Source organism: Vidua chalybeata, chromosome 19 (genome assembly GCF_026979565.1).
Source record: "Vidua chalybeata isolate OUT-0048 chromosome 19, bVidCha1 merged haplotype, whole genome shotgun sequence".
Taxonomy (NCBI): Eukaryota; Metazoa; Chordata; class Aves; order Passeriformes; family Viduidae; genus Vidua; species Vidua chalybeata.
In genome coordinates this window covers 4,263,009-4,281,750 of record NC_071548.1, presented here as the reverse complement: position 1 = coordinate 4,281,750, position 18,742 = coordinate 4,263,009, and the positions used below count along the sequence as shown (strand labels likewise).

Genomic DNA, 18,742 nt, shown 5'->3' with positions numbered 1-18,742 from the left:
GGTGAGGTGGCAGAGGCGCTCGCCAGGCACTGCCTCACCAAGGAGTGTGGAAGGACTGGGCTGGTCTTCCCTCTGGATTTCCCTACAACAGTGTGCACACCCTGTCTCCCAGCATTCCCAGACACTGCACACAGATCCAATTTCTCAGGCAAGGCATCCATTCTGTACTGTTTCTGTTTATCACCAGAAGCTTATTTAACAAAGACCAGGGAAAGGAAAGATTTTTATTGCAAGCAATGGAAGTTTCCTGTATTTTTCTTAATGACATTGGTCTGCCCTAAAATGGAAACTCTTTATCTCTAACCTGGAAGAAGAGTCACTGGGAATGCATGTGAACTTTGGAAGTTGCCATAGTTACAATCCAGAAAACTTTCAGACCACCACCTGCCCAAGGTTTTAGATATAACCATAAACATATATTCTTCATGCAGTAATTGCTTGCAGCTCTGATCTGGAAGCAATCCCTGCCCCCTAAATACTGATGGCTAGATACAGATCCATTTTACTTTGTGGCTGGGAGGCAACCCAACAAATCAAAGGAAGACTTGGTGCAAATCCACCACAGAAAAGAGGAGTTTGTGTTATGAAAATCAATCTTTGGCAGTCCAGAGTATATCACCCCACCAGCAGAGGGAAAGATTTGCAAAGATGGACACCACAGCCAGAGAAATGTTCACGACTACCAGGGATGTAGTTTTACAGAAAAGGGCTATTTTAACTTTCTAAGTTGTTAAACATTAACCATGAAAGTTGAAGGGACAATGGACATATTGCTTCTTATGCATAGGCTGCTTTTGCACAGCTCTCATAAAAAATGAATCTCAGATATAAAAAAAGCTTTTGCTGACAGTATCTCAAATCTCAAAACACTCACACTGTTACTGAATACCCAGAGAACTGAAGGTACCTGTTTTATGTCACAGCAAAGCCAGTCAACAGGTTTCACAACTACAGGACTTTTTTTGTTAATAGGGGTCCCAAAGGGAAATTCTGGAGGCAGGAAACATTTTCCTTCGATCTCCTCCATGTAACATTACTGCAAAACCAAGAGCCACAAGGGATAGAAAATTCCTACAAGCAGAAAAATACGGATTTCTTTGCTTTTCAGGATCTGCGCTGGTGATTGTGGAGAACTTGTCTGTAGCACTGTCTGTTCAGGAGGGATTGTGCTTGGGGGAATATCCAAATCTCTGGCAAACACATTAGCCAAAAGCAGGCTTGGTATATGCAAAACAGGGCTTTTCACCTTGGTGTAAGAAAAGAAAACCTACCCCCCCCCCGCCATCAGAGAATGGACTTTCCTTGGAGCATCATTTCCTCAGCACCCACCCCCACTGCTGATCTCCGTCTGTCAGAACTGAGGCACCAGGCTGGTTTGCTCAAACATGAGGTCAGATTGGGAAATGGGGATGTATTGGAACCCTCCAGGGATGACCTGGTAAAAACTGAGGTCAAGAGCAGAGCTGGTCTCTTTAACAGCTCTATAAGAAGTAAGATTCATGGGATCCACAGGGCTCCCAGCCCATGGGCAGGAAGGTACAAAACAAAGACTGCACAATGCACAGGGCCTGGCCTCTCAGGGGCAACAGCATCCTTTTCCAAATAAATGTTTCTCTGCAGCCCTACCTGCAACCCCACCTGCAATCCCAGGAGATGCTGTTTCATTTGTGGTGTAGACTCCAAGCCCAGTGCTGCTGGTGTGTCCAGTCTCAGCATCAATGCTCACAGCAGAAGTTCTTCCATTCTTCAGTGCTGTAAAAACAAGATGACTTTTTAATTTAAGCAAACTGCTCCTGGGATCATTGAGTGAAGATGGTTTTCTGTCAGCCCTTTTTGATCTCCAATATCCATTTAATTCCATGTCCACTTCACTAATCCTTAGTTACATCCTGGACATATAAAAGGCAGATTTGCCTGGAGTGGTGTTTGAGGGTTTTTTTTTGGTGGTGGTGTTTTTTTTTTTTTTTTTTTTGTTTGTTTGGGTTTTTTTTATTCATAAACAAACTTGATTGCCATTAAATCCTATACTGTGTGTGTTGAGGGTGTCAGCTGGCAAGCTGGCATTTGAATTGTGCCATAAACTTATCTGTGTGCACGTTCTTCACCGGGCTGTGTAACAAATCTTGTTTACTTGCCTGTGCCTTGTGTGCTTTCCACTCTCCCATGTCTCTGGTCTACAGAACAGAACATCACAAGATGTGCTCAAGAACAGAACTGTTCTACAGATCAATCCGTCTTAGCTGCAGGATAAATTTGTCTTTCAGTGATGTCTACAACCTACCAAAACCAATGTTTGGCTGGAAGCCAGTGGAATAAAGCTGCTAAAGAAGCTGGGGGTGTTTGGACATGTTCACAGTATTATTTGATGATGTAAGAACTGAGTTATAAGTGGGGGAGAAAAAGAATTACATTGTCTGCAGCATGCAGCTACTCAGTGGTCATGCCTCGGGGCTAGCAAAGGCTTGGCTTGGCAACCTTAGGTTCTTGTTTTCCCCTCCCTTTCAGCAGTCATCTTCAGAAGCAAATGCTTTCATGCTGGGAATCTGGAGGGGAAGAAATTACAAGAGCAAACTCTGCACAGCTGTTTGTCTTGCTTTTACCAAATGAAACTAATAGCCCAGAAACTCCCAAGCTTGCCATAATTCCACACTCACTGGCCATTTTCCAGCTAGTTCCTTCCCTTCTGCACCAAACCTTCTCTCAAAAACTAAACAAGCACCCAGAGACAACAGTATTTGTTGAAGCAAAGCCCCCACATCTTATACAGTGTCGCTTTCAAGAATGCCCAGAGTTCTGTCACAGAGCAAAGCCCCAGTAAACTGTGCCAGGAGTGAGGGAAAGCTTTGTGAGCCAACTGGTCTCTGTTCTCCATGGGCTGAAATGTTCCAGAAGGGAAAGACACAGTGGTTTTGATGGTGGAATAAGCAAGTGGCTGCTCAGTATCCACAGAGCAGAGCTGCAGAGACTGCAAACCCTGTCAGGTTTTCATTAGTGCTGATTTGTGTACTTGGTGTCCAGCCCAGCCAGCTCATGCCCCTATAAAGAAACTGCCTTGGATCTGTGTAGGGCCAGCAGATGACATGGGTCCAACCTAGATGATTTCCCCCTCTCCCACTTGGTATTATTGGGATTATGGGCAGGTTCCTCCAGCCAGTGCCCACAGCCCATGGAATGTCCTTGCCTGGAGCAATCTCTGGGAGATGGGGAGTAAGTGCTCTGAATCTGGCCTTATTACAGGCTCTGGTTGCTGGAACTTGTTTTAGTTCTTTCTGTAAGCATAGTGAGGTCTTGGCTTTTGAGCTGTTCCCTATGGCCACAGCTCTGGGTGATAATTAACCTCCCTGAACAGAGTGGAGCAGACCAAGTCTGCCATCACACAACTTTTCTGCTCCTTGAGATCTTGACATTCACCCCATCCCACTGAAATGCTCTGCTCCCAACATTCCTTCCTCAGACACACAATGCTGAGAAGACTGGTGAGCCTCCTCATTGGTGAGAATTTAAAAAAACACAGAAAAATACACTCCCAGCAACAATGACTGGAAAGATCATCTGGAGTTACACAGGCTGGAAAGAACCAGGGATCCTTTATCCAAATGCCTCCCTCAGCAGCCTTTTGTCTGTGCCATCCCAGCAGGAAGCCTAGCACATTGCCCCAGAGCTGACAGACAGACAAACTGACACCATTTCTGGGCTAAGATGGGTTGTGGAGTTTTATCTCCCCTTTTAAAATCAGTTTGATGGAAAGAAAGAAAAAATTCTGTTCCTTGACTGGGAATATCTCACAGAGCTGGTCTTCCAAGGAGCAGGGCAGCACTGCAGACAGGTGAAGAGGTAATTTATTAAACTCACGGCTAGTTGGCCTCCCACCAGAAAAGAAGCTTCTCCAGCTCCTATCCCTGACAGCTGCCAGGAATAAGAGCATTCCAAGACTCTCCACTGCTCCAGAGAAAGAAACACAAGAATCACAAAGCCCAAATTCCTCTCCATACCCCTGGCAAAAAGAAAAAAATGTAGGCATATTATCTCAGCACGTCACATCTGGCAGCAAAACTCAGGCCATGCAGATATAAGAATTACAGAATCACATCTCCATGGGGATCCACTAATTTTAGAGCCAGAAGTGAAATATTTCTTGGTAAAGGTCTTTCCCATACTCTTCCCACTGTCTTAACATCAGAAACCATTGCTCTTGACATCTCTGGCAGGACAAATATGCCATTTGGCATCCCTTGGGGTGAAAAGTGCTGCAGGGAATGCAAGATGTAAGCCTGCTTCTTGAGTGGTATAAATCATCCTGTTCCTGTCTTACACTTGGGAAAATGTGGCCTCATAGTGCTTTCCTCTCTGTTCTCAACTGACAGGAGCATCAGAGAAGTGCAAGCACATTTTTAGCTGCAAGAGTGGGACAGCTACAGGGTCCAGTGAGGAGCTGCTGAAAATCAGATGCTTCTCTTCCCTTCTCTCCCTTTTGTGTATTGTCTTCTCTGTAACAGTTTTTCTCCTGCTTTATTTAGATACATACCTGGTGCTACTTATCTCCAGCCTTCTCCTGTTAACTTGACAGAGCCTCTTGTTAGCCATGGAGAAAAGGGAAACCTTTGCCATAGCAGATACACACCTATCAACCTCCTACTTGGAAAAGCCCGGGCAAAGTAATTGCTGGGCAGGAGAGCAGCACTATACTGTTGTAGTGGAAATTGAGATCCTGGTGCTCAGGAAGGGCCACACATTCTCTCCTGATTCCCTGGGAGCTCTTTAGTATCTGTTCAATCCAGGTTTGTCTCAAAGATTCCAGGAAGGACACTTCTGTTGCAGTCTCAGCCAGAGCCAAGAGATGAGCCAGCCTGTTTCTACGAATGATGTGCAATGACATTCATCGTCTCCTCCATGAGCTGTACTTCCAAAACATGTGCCATGGAGAAGTCAGGCAGAACAAACACTGAGTGGGGTTCTTCCCAGCTCTGCAGCTTGCACCTCAAGCCTTGGGTCTCCATTTGCAGTTATCATCTGAGGATGATCAGGCCTACAACAGAAACACTACTCACACACCATGTCAAATGTGGGTGCTGTCCAGCCCTTGTATTAATCTCTGTTAACCTGCCATTACCAACCCCATGATTCCAAGCAGATGTCAGCTAGGTCCTGTCTATCCTTCAGTGCCTGGGCTTTCCCTCCCTCTCCCTAATCTCCACCACTGCTTCACACTCTGCTGATCCCCTTTGCTCCACCCCACATGGAAGCTTGCTCAGTATCCAAGTTCATATTTACCCCCTGATATTGTAACCATAAGTAAAAACAAGCTCAGTTAACTAAAATAACATCTTAAATTCATAAAACAATCAAGAGCAAGAAGACACATTGCTCTGTATTAAAATGAGAACTATGAAAAGTTACTCTGCTGGTTGTTCAACTGTGTATGCTATCTGTGAAACCATATGGTAAAGTGCTCTGAGAATCACTGAGAAATAACAAGCCCTTGGTTTGACAAACTTTGTGTAATTTATCCTAAAGCACTTGCAAATTACCTTACTGTGGGTCTTTCAGTTGATGTTGAAAGTCCTGGCTGCCAGGAGGATGAGGAGCCATCCTACAGCACCACACACTTTTCCAGACAGGAGATCTCTGAAAAAAAATAGAAAGGAGACAGAGCAGTAAAGGCAGTTAATCACGTGAGAATTTAACCAGGACGGTGCCAACAGTTCTGCTTTTGCCCAAAACTACATGGGTATCTTTTTGCTTTCAGCTTTATCAGTCAGCTTTTATCTTTTGTTGGCTCTACCGTAACATCCTCGGAGCCCTGATGGCTGAAGCCACCAGGCTCCAGCAGCCCACAGGTCAAACGTGGGTTATTTATTTTGCCACAGTCAAAACATTTCACCATTGTTCAGGAGACCAATCTATTAAAAAAACATTGAAGTGTCAAGTACCCTACAAACACATTAAAATAACTGCAGTGTTTGATGGAAGGAAGTTCATATACAATTTTATTTGAGAATTAGCTTTACCTGACATCTACAAAATGCACATTTGTCTCTTCCTCTTTAAAGATAAATAGTTGGCATCTTTCTTGTGGAATTTCACGTGGTTTGCTATCTCATCTAACTAGGAATAAAAACTTCCTGTCTTGTCACGTGGTTAGTCTTTGGGTTTTGTGTTATCCTATGAAACAATTTATTGTCTAGGGATTGCAGCTGAATTGAAGGTCAGTTTTCCTAGAAGCCCACTTCCTTGAGTTGTTTACTATTCCCTGTACAATACTGCATTCAAGCCAGCTTTGTGCTTCTGTTAATACCAGAATTTGATAAGATCTGGCCTTACAACTTCAAGTAAACCAGAAGCCTGCAGTTCCATTTACCAGTGCATGCTTCATGAAAAAGGACTTGGTGGTCACCAACACTGCCAGGGCTTCCTGCAGGCCAAACTGAGACACATTCATGCCTGCAGACACTTGGTCACCAGTTTTATTAACCTGGTTTGACTCGGAGCAGAGCCAAGGTGATAAAATTTTGTTTCAACACTGCAACTGGCAGGTGGAATTCATACCTGGAGAAGAGATGAGCAGATCACCCTTACACCATCCCTTCCTACATGCACCCAAACGTGACTGTAAATAACCAGTAAGTGACTGTGGACACTCAGTACCCCAGCCAACTTTTTCTCCAAAAGTAGGTACATATGGATAATTTTGTCTTATTTTGCGCTCACAAAGAAAGAAAAAGATCTCCTGTCCTCTGGAAGGTTTGTTTAAAGAAAGAAGGTTTGTACAAGGGGTCTTGGATAATGCCACCTGCTGATGACCCCAGGGTTGCTGGGACAGAGCCCTGCCATTCCCATCACCACATGCCCTCCTACCTTGTTGGTTTTCCTAGCTTTTACAGAGACGGGGCAAGTGAGAGGCATTTTAAAAGATTTTATTCCATTATCAGTCTCAATAAAGGCTGAGACATAAGAGATGTAAAACTCAACGCCATTCCATCAGAAGCCAACCTATTTCCTGGTTACAATACCTTAGAAATGTTTTTCAGCCTATTGGCTTCTGCCCCACAAGGCTGCTGTTACTTCTAACACCAATCACCTATATTTTTACCCCATGTGTTCCTGCTACAACGCATCTTTCACAGTTCTAATTCTCTAAAATATCTGGTCTTTTTGCAAAGCCATATTTTGGAACATTCTCTCCCTCAACAATGTCATTTCTATTCCATAGCCTTCCTAAGTCAGCACACCTTATCTCAGTGTTTGCACACAGATGTACAAGACTGTGTGAGCTTTCTGTCAGATTTTGAGAATTCTTTACAAATCCGTTTCTCACGCTACCTCACAACAACATGGTGGCTGAGTCCTGGGCCCCCACATCCCAACCCCAAGGGTCTCCATGTCTGTGCCCCCAAAGACACTGCAACAATCACTTTTCCTCAGCTGAGTCAGCCACTGTGAGTGCAGAGAGCAGGATAAAGCCCACACCATTTTGAGGCTCTCTGCCTCATTTCTTGTTGCAGAAAGGTGAGTGGGGACACCAGCCCCACCATCACAGGCTTGTCAGTACAAATATCACCTAACTGTCATGCCCGATGGAGATCACTCCTGGGTGCAGTATATCCATGTACAAACAAGGATAATCCAGTGTTTAGGAAGAAACCAGTTGCCACAAAAGGTCACAGGAGGAGCTGGCTGGCTGGCAAAGACAGACTTCTGTTATGAAGCAGCCTGAGAATGGAGGGGCCATCCAAGACAGCACTGCTGCTGGACACCTACATAAAGAATCCAGGTACTGGATGCAGGTTCAACATCATCTCTGCCTGGGCACTCAAACATTTTATGAACAGGCTGCTCTAGTGTGGATCCCCCACAAGGTCACATGCTCCCACATGGGCTCCTCTCACCACAGGTCCACAGGTCCCTGCCAGGACGCTGCTCCAGCTCAGGTTTCCCAGGAGTTCACAGCCTTCTTTCAGGCATCCCCCTGCTCCAGTGTGGGCTCCTGCAGGAGCTGCAGGTGGATCTGCACCCACATGAACCTCCATGGGCTGTAGAGGCACAGCTGCTTCACCATGCTCTGCACCACAGGCTGCAGGGGAACCTCACTCTGGTGCCTGGAGCGTGTCCTCCCCCTCCTTCTCCACTGACCTTGCTGTCTGCAGGCTTGTTTCTCTCACATATTCTGACCCCTCTCTTCTCTGAGTGAAATTACCTCTGTGCAATAATGTTTTATTCCTTAAATATGTCATCAGAGAGGTGTTATGCCATCACTGATTGGTTGGCACTGGGCAGCGGCAGGTCCACCCTGCAGCCAGCTGGTGCTGGCTCTGCTGGACATGGAAGAAACTTCTGGCAGCTTCTCACAGAAGCCACCCCTGTAGCCACCCTGCTACCAAAACCTGGCCATGCAAACCCAATACAACCCACAAGAATCATCAAGTGCAACTGGACAGGACAGCTCCAGAAATCCCACCCTGTGCCTGAAATCATTGTCCAAACACTGCTTGAGCTCTGGCAGCCTTGGGGCTGTGAGCACTTCCCTGAGGAGCCATTTCCCACCTCAGATGTGCTGCCAGCAGTTTTTAAAAAGCAAAGGAGGTGTGTAGGATAGAGTGCCAGTTCCTCAGGAAATTTAGGGAACCATCCCATCAACCCAATCAAAGCACTGCCAATTTAACAGCCTCTGTGGGGCTATTGAAACTTACAAACAAAGGTCTTACAAACAAAATGAGGCCCAACACTCTTGGCTGTTCGTGGGCAGCTTGAAAACAGGGAGAAGATAACCTTCCCCCTAAAAACAAGTTTTCAGAATGCCTCTGCTCCTATCTCAAGGTCACTGGGTTCAGACACAGTGGCACTCCCCTTCTTCACTAAGGTCATACAGCCACAAGGACAGGAGATGAGGCACAAGAATCCTTTACTACAGGACAAAAACACAGCCCACAGAGGAGAAAGAATTGGCAAACCCAACCTAAAGTTTTCATGTTGTGCTGCCTGAAATAGAAGTCTTCTTGCTCATGCCAGAAGTCAAACTTCACCACTACAAAGTTGATTTAAGTGTGTGGGTGTGAAAATTTCAGCGTAGTGTGTACAGAGGAAAGCTGGGGTTTCTATTTTCTCCATTTGGTTTCTTCTGGTGTTTCTACTGCTGCCATGCAGTAACTCATCCACAGGCTTCATATCACAGTGGAAAAACAAACAGAACAAAGAGCATGGAAGAGGAGTGGACAATATCTGGTCAGACCCTTCAGAACTGAAGTTCGTAAGCACACAGAGAGGAGAGCTTCTGACAAAAAGCCAAAACAAACAGAAAATTCAGAAATCAGCAGGTGTGAGTCTCCCTCCCAGCTATTCTGACCACATCTTGGAAGTATCCAGAAACTGTAAGTCTTCCATTTTAGCTCTTTTAGTAAAGAGTCAGATGCTGGGACAAGCCTGAGCAGTCAGTCATTCCATCTCCTTGCAAATCTCTTTTCCCCGGCAGTCTGGTTTATCCCTCCTGTCCCATCTTCACTACGTGCCTCTTCCCACCAAAGGTCACAGTCATCTCCATTAGCTGCTGGGCTGTTTCTCCTCCAAAGTTAAGCAGCTGGGTTTCTCAGTGGTCCTTGCTGACATGAAAGGACACGCTCCACATAAACAGAGTAGCAGCTAAAGGGAATTCAGGGTGACAGGAAGGATTAAAAAGATCCTGTGCTTCAGTGGGGAGCCACTACTGTGTTCCAGCAGGTTACAGTAAGATGAGAATTTAAAGCATGAATCTGATGCTGTTTTTCATCTGAAGTCAGGACTTGCTTCACGTATGAACCATTGGCATCTCGGAGTCAGACACTCCCTCTGCTGACCTCTGCTTTGCCCCACGCTGGGAGCTGCCAGTCTCTGGTTAGGCACACCCTGCACACATCCTGGACACCAGCTCTTGCTTAGCTCACCACAGCTGCTGCAGGGCCCCGGCACGGACGCCAGGCTGGCCAGGGACACCAGACACAGCTCTGAGCTGTCACACAGGGGGTTCTACCTGTACCCCATGGACTTGCAGCGGTCATCAGAAACAGCTACAGCCAGCAGGCTGCTGCTTTCTCTGCAATGCTCTGCTACCAAAATTTGGGGTATCTGCAAAGGAAGAAGCTGACAGCCAGTTCTCTGATGCTGGAAGGCACTATGATGTCAAAGCACCACCTTTCAGGAGAGTTACTGAGCCAGTGAGGCCTTCCTTACTTACTACAAACCAAACACTTCCACCACTCCTTTACCACCTTCCCATTTCCATGAAAAAAGCATTTTGAGTTAATTTGTACCTCCATCAATTAGGAGGAGTAGAACCGAGTCACAGGCAGTCACAAAACAGTATCTTACACCACACAGGCTGCTGGTTTTCTCTCTGATAAAAGGGTTATAGGGGCATTGCCAAGGAAGACAAATGACAGAGGCAATGATCCACAACGTCCTCTCCTCTGTAAGGATTGTAGTTATATCTTTATGACAGAGTTATAAAACAAAACAATAAAGTTCTAAGACCATTAGGAAAAGGTCACACACATTACAGTAGGAAATACCTATTTCAGATCTTATCTGGAGCTATGAAGACAAACAACATTCAAACATCAGAGTCCTGGCCTCTGGAACTTTGGCTTCCTCAGAGGCATGTGCCTTCTCTTCCCCCACAGTGAAGTTTAATCAAGACTGAAACCTTTTTTTTCCCCTGTGACTCCAGGCCAGCTCAGTACACTCCCTGGAGCCAACAAATCCTCATCCCACAGGTGAAACAGAGCTTAACTCTTGGTGGCTGGGGGGTCGAGGGAAGTTTTAAATAAGATGCTAAAAAAACCTCCTGGTCCTGACCAGGAGGAATTGCTCAGAAAATATGAGTTTTCTCATCAGTAGTCATTAGCTAAGTTTAGCCAGTCTCAGGAATGCTGGAGAACAGTTGGATCACAACATACGGGATTTGTGAGAGATTTACCAATAGAAAAGGACTGAGCACATCCTTAACCGTCCCGGAGCAAACAGCACCTGAAATGTTCCGTCGGAGCTCTGCGGGCCCTCTCTGCTGTTTGTACAACACAACAGCACCATCCAGAGGATAAACACTTGCAGGCTCCACGTTCCCTTTCCCCACATGTGCAGGATATGAGCTTTATTCCAACTGGGAGCACTGCAGGGCTGCGTTCAAGTTACCCTTGGGTAAGCAAAAAGAAAACCTCCTCCACTGCAGGAGGGCAGTAATAAAGATCTCCAGAAAGAATCCCACTTTCCACTGCCAGGCAGCACCGTCTCTCTCCAAGTGCTCCTTCCTGCAGGGCTGCAATCCCTTCACCAGTGCAGAGGAGGAAAAACTGACTGCCCTGTGAAGACTCATCATCCCTGCCCTTGATTTCTCACAGGCACAGCCCTTGGTGGTGCAGTGAGTCCCCAGGTGAATTTCCCTGTGTAATTAAATTAGACACAATAGGTCATGTACACAGAGCCAAGGATCTCTAATTCTTGAGGTTCAGAAGATGCCTCGGGAAGGTGAGGAACCCACTGTTCCCATGCATCCACCAGAATCCAAAGATTATTTGGGTTTGATCCCATAAATGTGGCAGAGTGCACATTTATGTGTCCCCAGGGGGCACTGGGGGAGGCTCACAGCCTCCCTGCCACGCCTGGCCCAGTCCCACTGCCGATTTTGGACATGTGCTGGGGCTGTTTGTGCTTCCCCAGGGTGACTCAGCTGCCTGGCTCATCTCTCCCTGCAGCAGCATCCCTAACGACTTGCTTCAACGCCTGAAGAGTCACAATCCCCACAGCAGCTTTGGCAGCAGCTTTTCATGGAAAACAAAATCAATTATCCCCTTCCTTTGAGACAAATTAAGATGAAACAAACTATGAAATATTTCCACTTTGTGTTTATTGTTCCCAGTGCAATTTAGCATTCCCAACAGCTGAGCACACCGTGACTCAGGACAGCACAAACCTCAATGGCTGCATTCCTGACCTACTTTGGGAATTAAGAAAGAATTTCAGACAGGAGAATTTCCCCTTTAGGTTAAAAAAAAAAAAAAAAAAAAAAAAAAAAAAAAAAAAAGGTGTCTTACAGCTATTCCAGAAGTATTGGCTGGGAGCCAGTGACTGGATGAGCTGAATAAGATCTATTCAAATTTTTAAATAAAAGAAACAACAAAACAAACTATAGAGTCTTCCATTTTTTGCTCTGCCCCTGTCCTAGCACAAAGTCAGATTCAAATCCATGGCACTGGCACTGCATCCCCATCTCCTGAGCCTATTTTTGGGAATTTTTATCATCTATTGCTGCTCCCAGAACTTGTAACCTCTGCTGCTTCATTTGATATTTAGAGAGGACTCACAAGAAAAATGACTCCTAGGACATGTCAAAATCCCTATGAACAATCACTTTTGTGAGAAAAACTTTAGTCATATTATGGAGAAAGAATTAAAAAACCAAAATACCACTCAGCTGCCACAACCAGAAGGTAGAAGACACCACTGTACATTTTTCACCACCTCTGAGGTTGTGTTGGTCAGAAAACTTCCAGAGAAATGCAGGCAGAAAAGGCTGCAGTGCTGAGGGGGTTACTTTTTATACAGTCCTTATATCAAAATGTGATTCACCAACAAAAGCAAAGGCAGTAAAGGTGAAGCTGCTTTCTTAAAATAGGAGCTGCTTGTGCCCCACACTCACTGTTAATTACTGCCCAAATTCCCCATAGGCACCAGGTAAAAGAACTTTCAGAACAACTTATTTCACCTTCCAGGGGAAATGATATATCTAAAACAGATTGTTACCCTTGTGATTTTTTGAACTTTGTTCCTTTGTTCTTATGGGGATAAATCCCAACTATTTTAAATTAATTCCCTACCTGGCAACAGTTAAGAGACATGAGGGACTGGAAGGGTGAGGCAGGAAGGAAATAATGGGGTGTTTTTTAGTGTTCTAACTTCAAAGTTAGAACTCTGGAAACTCCTGCTTGCTTTCCTCTGGCAGGTATTAGTGAAGAATTTTACCTTTGGTTCATTCTGAGAAATACCCCTGAGGAATTTATTTGAAATATTTGACATAGTTTGCAAAAAATCCCAGAATGCCCCTGAACAGCACAGGAGGCGATACAAAGTGGAAAATAACCTTGTAGGTGCAAAACGCAGAGCGTTCATGGTGTGTGAGGGGCCACACTCTTTCCCATCTGTAAGCATTCTCAATTTTTTCCAAGAAAAGGACAGTGCAAACCCACTTCTTCTCATTCAGAGACTTTAACAGCAAGGATGTGCTGGGACAAGCCCAACTCCCTGAACTGACACCAGCTCCAGAGGGGGAAACACCTGCTGTCACATCATGGAGCACAAGGTCACCAATTCCAGCAGCAACCCCTGCAAAAAGCTCATTTTAACAATCTGTAAAGGAATCTCAGATCCCTATCAGAGCTACCTGCACGGCCAGAAGGGAATTCTCATTTTTATCTTCCCCTGCCTTTGCCTCCCTCACCTATTAAAGTTCCTTTATCAACTCATTCCAGATTTTTTTTAAAAACCTGGATCTCTGATGGATGTGGATGATGTCTTCAAGCTGAATTATCTGAATTATAGGGATCTGAGATTTCTTTACAGATTGTTAAAATGAGCTTTTTGCAGGGGTTGCTGCTGGAATTGGTGACCCTTGTGCTCCATGATGTGACTGCAGGTGTTTCCCCCTCTGGAGCTGGTGTCAGTTCAGGGAGTTGGGCTTGTCCCAGCACATCCTTGCTGTTAAATATGTATTAGACAGGTGAATTCATGTGAATGTTACTATATAGGGGAGATGACTTTTTTTTGTTGGGCAGTTTGATTTGTGGAAACCTCCCCCATGCCTGTGCACAGAATAAACAATGCAGAATAAACAACGTGTCCCTACTCAGGCAGACTCTGTGCCTGTGATCAGTGATGCCTTGTGAAGGCTGCCCTAGAGCAGAGGTCAGACAGAGCTAAAGAATAAAGCAGGGATTTATTCAAAGGATCTCCTCCATGGATCCTCCTTGGGCAGCACCAGAGCCCAGCCAGGGCTGCACCCAAGATGAACCAAAATGGTCCCAAAATGCACGAGCGCTCCCGGGGGCTCTCACTGGGATCAGCTCTGCTCCATTTGCACCTTGCAGTTCATTGTCCCATTCCAGCTCCAGCCCATGCACTCCCATCCTGCTTGTTTTTCTCTCTTCAGCCCACGCTGTTTGTGCTCTTGGGCCTGAGATTTGGATCATTTGTCCTTGGTGCCCAGCTGGAGAAGGAATTGTTTTGTCTCCCTGCTCTGTGCAGAGAGCTCACCATCCCATAATATGAAGCTCAGACCCACACACTAAAGCAGCACAGAATGTGAAAAACATAAAAGCCAAGACCTGAGGCATCAAGAGAGCTCTGAAGATCAGAGCCCTCACAAGACCCAGAGTTCTGGGGATTTTTGAAGGAGTTTTGAAAAAGTTCAAGACAGGACCTCTGAATTGTTTTTGATGAAGCAGTTTATTTTCTTATCTTCTACACAGGCAGGAAGGGTGAGTTTGGCTCACATTGTTACAGCATGCTTCAGAATGTCACAGGACCCTCAGTTACAAGACCTTTTAAGGAGTTATTCATCAATAAAACACTGCCAACAAGGATAGTTCTGGTTTTGACCCAATCCTTCAATATTTCCTCTTATGGACTCATACTGCAGTGTAAGCTTTCTTAGCCAGTCATGTTATGGCACACAAACCCACAGCGCTACATACTAAACTCCTTGTTTACTGCTGTAACTACTTTTATACCTTAAATTCTAAAACTCCAAACTTTCTTCCACTTAACGTGTCTCTGTTTTAAGCTACAAATCCACATCCTCGCTTGCAGCACCTGAGCTTGGGAGCCTTCTCCAAGCTCTCCAATCCAATCCTGTGTTTAATTCTGTCAGGAAAATTAACCCACAAACATCAGAGGTTTATGTGCAAAAAGGAGACAGAGAAGTCCTTTTACTTTATTCAAATAAAGGGAGAGGCCATGGGGCATTCCCCTGGGGTCTCTCCAATTTTTGGAGGACGCAGCCTCTTTTTTATTCCAGTTTCCTTCTCTCTTTCCCCATTGCCTGAGGTACTTGAGAGGTTCAGACTTCCCAGAACACCTGATGAAAAGATTTCCCTCTAATGTACAACCCTCCCTTTTCATTTTTAATTATTATGGAATTTAGGCTTTTCCCTTAGCCAATCCCATTTATCAGCAAACCTACAGTTTGCTTGTAAAGCCAAATATCTTTTTTCCATTATCACCCACTGGAATCCTCCCCACTGGTTCTTTTACCTCTCCGTGCTGGTTTTATCTGCCAGCAGACGCACAGCTGGTTTGTGGGGACAAAGCCCTCATTGCTCTCAACTCCAAGCTCTGGCTCACAGGCCCAAAGGCCCGCGAGGTCCCCGCGCTCCGACCCCACCGCGCAGCGCCGCCATCGCTGTGAGGGCGGGGCCGGCCTCGCCTCAGCCAGCACCCGCGTGACGTCATCCGCAGCGACCAACGTCATCCGCAGCGCCCGACGTCACGCACCGCGCACGCGCGCTGCCGGTAACGGCCGTCCCGGCGCGTCTCCAGCCAGCCCCGCTCCCGCCGCGGCGGGATACGGAGAGCGCACAGGGACAATCCGAGCCCGTTATGCGTTGCCGTACGGGAGCCCAGTGGGGACATGTCAGTCTAATGGCGATCGTCGCTTGTTGCCATGGCAGCGGGGCCCGCGGCCGTGGGGAGCCCCCAGTGTCGCCGTCCCCTCACGGGGACCCCTCAGTGCCGTTATCCTCTCAAGGAGACCTCCCAGGACCGTTGGAAAACATAACAGTTTTAAAGTTTTTGTGTAACTTTAGTCAAGGGGTTTTGTTTGCCTTTGCCCCGGGAAAAAGGAATTTAAGTCTCTTTCTAGGCCATTGTTCCACCAGGTGGGTCTGATGAACAGACTGGGAGTAGCCCAAAAGATAAAGGGCCCTCAGGGCCACCTACAACACCTACCCCAGGCTCTGCCTCCGGCAGGGTTGGAGACCTCTCCTCTGAAAAGACTGATGAGAAAATCAAGGACTGAAGATCTCATTAACATCAGAAGGGAAGAAATCCAGATCCAATAGGAGACCAAATACTAAAAACTGCTTGGGACCAATGAACACTGACCCAATTCGCTCCTCTGGATTTTGACTGTATAAAATATCTGAAAAATCTAGTTAAAATCTAGTTAAATCCTGTGTCACGAAATGACTCTCTGCACACCCGGGCTGTGTGCAGATGAGATGATTTCTGTGGTACATCCTGGCCAGAACAACATCCTGGCCAGATAATAAAGCAATGCCTCGACTGTCCAACTTTAAAAAAGCTGTTGGAGGGTTTTTGTTTTTCCTGCAGCTTCCATGACAGTGCCACCATCCCCTCATGGGACCCTGAGTGCAGCCATTGCGTCATGAGGGACCCCCAGTGCTTCCATCCCCTCATGAGGGACCCCCAGTGTCGCTGTCCCCTCATGAGGACCCCTCACTGCCATTATCCTGTCATGGAGACCCCCAGTGTCGCTGTCCCCTCATGAGGGACCCCCAGTGCTTCCATCCCCTCATGAGGGACCCCCAGTACCTGCCATCTCCTCATGAGAGACCCTCAGTGTCACTGTCCCCTCATGAAGACCCCTCACTGTCATTATCCTGTCATGGGGACCCCCTAGTACTGCCATCCCCTCACGAGGGACCCCCAGTGCTGCCATCCTCTCCTGGGGACCCCGATTGCCTTTGCACCTGACAGGGATCCCCCAGTGCCACCATCCCCTTTTGGGGTGGGGGTGGAATTAGGTGACCTCGAGGTCACTTCAACACAAATGAGTCTGTAACGGGTTCTGTGATTCTGCAGTTATTTAGAGGACGATCCCAGAAGGGGAGATGCTGCTGCAGCAGCTGGTGACATTTCCTGTATAAATAGTGATGGGTCCAGCAGGAGAAGCACCTCAGAAGCTGCCTGGCCAAATCAGGACACACCCCATGGCTGCAGGTCCCTCCCCACCACCTCCACAGGTCCACAAGGATGTGTCCAGCGGGATGCTCTTCATGACAGCCTTGCCAACGCACCGCTCAAAACCCATGGGGTTTACATCTTGGCACTCCTTTGTTTCACGTCTTGGGCAAAGAGAGGGTTTTTTATTTATCTTTTTCAATTTATCTTTTTCTATTTATCTTCATTTCTTTCTTAAATTTGAGCCTAGTAGATAACAGGTTTTTCCTGTTATCAGCAGCATCTGAACATTTTGGTGACGGTGCTGGGAGCAGGTGTGGACAGGACAGGGTTAATTCCAGCTGCTGTCCCTTGTACCGTGTTATCATTGCTGGCATTCTCTGAAGCTGAAGGGTTTGAGGATTATTTTTTTTTTTTCTGCCCCAGAAATGTTCCTATTCAGAGGAGAATCAACCATAACATAAGAAATATAAAAATATTTTGGAAATAAACTGTGAAGTCTGCAATACAAAGACTAAAAATCAACTGCACCTTATCTCTCCTTTGCTTGCTTTCATGAAGAGTTTTGGAAAAGATCCTGATTTCAGTTTTGAGCTAGGGACAAGCCCCATATACAATTTTCCTACATTTCTCTCTTTGCACAGCTTGACAAAGGAAATTGTGTCCTAGGGACACAGCAAGCTAGAGTGATATTTCACATCATGGGACTACTTTTTCCCCTTAATTTGTTCATGTTGAATACGAAGAAGTAATTTTCAGACATTACATTTAAATTAAGTCATGCTTGGTAGTAAAAGCAGCTTGAACTCATTATAAATATGCCTTGACCTAAGTGAAAACAATTAGAAGATAGAATGATTCTTAGAAGTCTAGGTGTCTGATGTGCTAGAACACACTGTACTGGGAGACGGCAACCAGATAACCAGGTATTAGGTTTCTTGGACTGAAGAGGGTTACACAAAATAAAGCAAAACTAAGTTTTTAAGAGATCATTCCCTAAAACTGGGTCAAAAAATGTTGCCTCCCTTTGTGAGCAGTTACTAAAACAAAAAAAAAAAAAATCCTTCCTGATAACAAAGTATTTAACAGGATTTCACAGGAGAGATAAGCACACCAGAAGTCATTTAGTTATAATTAGGAATGCTCATTGATTTACTCTATTCAAACCACCAAGGGCTGTTCAAAATACTTGATAAAAATCACAGAGATTTCCTAAGTATGTAGTTTCCTACATAATTTTGTATGAGAAGAGCAGGATCTGAGGTGGACACAACCATCCCTGTGATAAACCCAGCAGCCTTTCTGTGGTCCTTTCACCAGTGTCAGGAGATATTTGTGTTTCCAGGTTGGATTTGCTGCTGCTTCCTCAGGCGTGAGGATGATCTCAGTGAGGTCAGCCAGACCCAGCTTGGGTTGGTTTCAAAAGCCAGCCTGAAGGAGGATGAAGTGTTCCTTCCAGGGAGATGAGGGGCAATGCGCCCTGATCAGAGCACTGATGCCTTGCTTTTGGCTGTTTGTTTTCTAACTGTAGGGTTGGAAGCCTCCCTGCCAAGAGAGGTTGTGCAGTCTCCATCTTTGGAGCTTTTCAAGACCCAACAGGATAAAGCCCTGAGTAACCCACCTTGGTCTCACAACTTTTAGCAGGAGGTTGGACTACAGGACCCTTCAACCTGAGTTATTCTATTACATTTTACACCCATCATCTTTGGCTTTCTTCAGATGTCAAACTGAGAAAGACTAGGCTTGAAAGTTCATTTGCATAAAGCATAGCCAGAAAAAAGTGAGTTTAACTGCTTTGTAG

General features: G+C 45.9%; 1 long non-coding RNA gene across 1 annotated transcript; it reads left to right on the top strand.

Moving 5' to 3' along the window:
- The first annotated feature begins 15,018 nt into the window (after nucleotides 1-15,018).
- LOC128797470 (uncharacterized) lies at nucleotides 15,019-16,320 on the top strand. Its single transcript, XR_008434146.1, has 2 exons — nucleotides 15,019-15,896; nucleotides 15,988-16,320. It is a non-coding gene; the product is annotated as an uncharacterized LOC128797470 (long non-coding RNA).
- The last annotated feature ends 2,422 nt before the right edge of the window (nucleotides 16,321-18,742 follow it).